We start from the raw sequence: 3204 nt of genomic DNA, 5'->3' as shown, positions 1-3204 counted from the left end.
TTTTCTTTCCAATCTCCTGAAAAAGCATGAAACCGAATTTTGCCCCCTCCTCCTATCCCGTTAGGCCACTTGTGTCCTCCCCAGACCCTTCTCCCTCTCCTCTCAGCCACAACTGAGGAGACAACTGAAGTCCTTACCTTCTCCATCACCTACAACAACCAATTTTATGAAAACTAGGACCCCCGGCATTTTTTAATGAAAAAACAGTTAAGCTGTTTTAAAAATTGTAAGAAGTTATCTAGAATTTGGCGGCCTAGCAGACAAATTTGCCAGGTGCTGGCTCTTTTCTAGTCTTTGTAGCTTTGAGATAAAAGCCGAACAAAGGCACCGCAGATGTCTCTCTCCTATCCGCTCTGTGTCCTCACCGGGGAGGCCCAGGAGAGGAACCGCCACAGCTTCACGCCTCCACTCTCACGCCGAGCGTTCCCTAAGTGGTGGAGCTTACAGTCCGGCTGCGACAAGGCCCCGGGGCTCAGCTCCCAGGTCCCTTGACCGGCAGAGGCACAACCCACCAGTGACCGGCCGACGTGAGCTCCGGGACGCGGTGGAGGAGAGCAGGAGAGACCTCAGCCCCCCTCGCCGCCCCCCTCTCACGGCTATCCCGCTCTTCCCCAGCGTCCCTCATTCCCGCCCCTCCCGGCGCGGCCTGTTCCCCTCTCCGACCCCGTACCGTCGCAAAAGACGTCCCCGGCCGAGAAGCTCAGCCCCGCGCCCCCATCGCCCACGGGGAAGGCACGGCCTGCGGAGGGCACCGGGAAGCGGCCGGCACCAGGTCCCACCGCACACGCACCACCCTCCGGGGCCCGCTCTGACCCCCGCACCGTCCACCACCCCGCAATCCGATTGGCGCGGGCCCGCCCTCGCCTCTCCGCCACTCGCGGCGCGCTTTGTTCCTGACGGGGCACGATTGGCTGCTAGCGGCTGCCCGCCCTCTGGCGGCAGAGCCGCTGTGCATGCTGGGAGTCGCAGTTCGGAGAGGAAACGACGGGGGGAGAAACACGGCCCCTTAGTTCCATTTGTTTTTGATAATTCTTTTTCCCACATAGATGGTCACCACTAGAACCTGACTCTACTGCTCAAGTAAAGTGTAAAATGTACTGTAAACCCAAACAGTGTAAAAGGCACCTGATACCGCATGGGGAGACAGCACCAACCCCCCTTTTAAAACCCGAAGCAGATAGTCCTCACCCCATGAGACTTAGACAATTAAATTTATTTTAATACAAGCACATCTTAATGGCATTTGAAGGTCTGGGTGCCTCCTCCCTCAAAGTTGCAAAGTTTTTAAATTTTCACGTCGCAGTTGAGCCTTTTGAGTTTTGAAAGATTTGAGTAAAGTTTCCAGTAAAGCTATTAAAATTGGAAGTACCTCCCAAATAATCCTAATAAAAGTCCTGGCAGCCCACCTCGAGCCGTTGGACTCCCTGCGATTTTGACGCCCGCCGCTGCCACAGCCAGTCCCACAGAAAAGTCCGTGCGCTCGGCAGTATTCTCTGCCCCGTCCTGCGCCATTTCATGGGACACACAGCCCACGCCACCCACGGAGCCACCCGCACCCGTTAGTTACCCTCGGGGCTGCGGAGTAACTCCAGGAAGCCTCCACCACCCCACACCCCCGGCCAGGCCCTGAGCGCTCCTGCGCTCTCCGAGGGCCCTGCTCCGCGCAGACACACCACCGCCAGTCGGTAACGACCAGGTAGGGCCGCTGCCGTCCCCCGTTAGCCCCAGCACCCGAGGGAGCTGCGCCGGGAAGCCCTAGAGGCGGACTGGGGCCCAGGGCCGGGACTCCCACTCCCGAAGTCGCCGCCGCCTGGCAACCTCTGGCAACTCTCCTGGAACCCCTCCTTATTGGAGGGGGCCGGTCACGTGATCTTGCCGTCACAGTAGGGGAGAGGGGTGGGGTGGTTTCACCAGCCTCCTCCGGGCCCAGTGGCTGCCGGGTAGGTCGCCGCGCTGCAGCTTGCGGAGGGCACTCGAGGTTCCGCCTCCTGCGGGCACGGTGACTATTGGTTGAGGTGGCACCGGGGCGGCCGCGGATTGGCTGCCGGCGTGGGTCGCGAGCCGCAGTGGAAGAAGCGGGTGAGAGAGCACGGCCGTGGCGGACGGCGGGTGAGGAGAGGGTGGCGGGGCGGGTGGCGGCCCCTTCTGCGAGGCGGCCCGTGGGCCTCCCCTTCCTCCTGGGTAGCCTCTCTGGTCGTGCCCGGTCTGGAGCGCGGTGCGTGAAGAGGAGCGGGACTCCGACCTCTCCCCGTCTGCCGCGGGCCGCTACCGCCGCCGGGCTGCGCAGCGCTCGCTCCGCTCAGCCTGGGCTGCCTCACACCGGGAGCCTTGTGTGTGTGGGCGCGGTGGTGTTGCGGGGAGTGTCTTCCTGTGGGGTCTGCCCTCAGGCGCTCCCGAGTCGGCGCCGAGGGGAGGTAGGGGTGCTGCTGGACTGGGACTGGGCACAGGCCGCTCAGGGCGGCTCCACTCATGGCAGCTCTTCTCGGGCAGGGTGGCGGGATAGAGCCGCCGCCTCCCGCTGTGAGTGTGGCAGCGCCGAGGGCCGATCCAGGGCAGGGCAGGTGCCGGGCGGGCAACGGCCTGGCGGAGGTGCCGTGCTTGCGCCGCCCTTCAGCGGAGCAGAGCAGCGTGGAAACGGCTCGGGGTGCTGGGGCCGAGGCTGTCGTTTCTGCAGGCAAGCTGACCGAAACGGAAACACTCTTACGTTGCTGTGATGGGAGTGACAGGTCACGGGAATTAATGTAAATAAAAGATAATCTGGAGATAATCTGGAGAAGTTTCAGGAAAGTTTTTTAAGGAGGCTTTAAAATACATAGCATATGTATTTTAGCATATAGAGGGAAAAGCAGCCTGGTTTTAGGACATCTGGTGCTTATTTTCTGTAACTTATGATGCTTACTTTGTATTCCTTTAGTAATACTGTTGGTTCTTCTGCAATTGTCATAAATGAGTAACTTGCTAGGTGCTTGTTTTTATTTTGTTTAACAAGCTGTCAAAATTCCAAATACCGAGGGTGACTAGAGTTTGAATGCCTACATTAACTGTAGTGTGTTGATCTCTGTCTGATAGCATCAGCAAGACTTCATTAATATTTACATGCTGTCCTCAGCAGCTGTAGTCCTCTGTAGCTCTTGTGAAGACAAGATTTACAAAGACTAAATGAGAAGGAAATAATTCTGTCTTCTGATACCACTGCTTTCTACC

Source organism: Phaethon aethereus (genome assembly GCF_964289735.1).
Source record: "Phaethon aethereus genome assembly, chromosome: 2".
Lineage (NCBI taxonomy): Eukaryota > Metazoa > Chordata > Aves > Phaethontiformes > Phaethontidae > Phaethon > Phaethon aethereus.
This window is presented reverse-complemented; position numbering follows the sequence as displayed.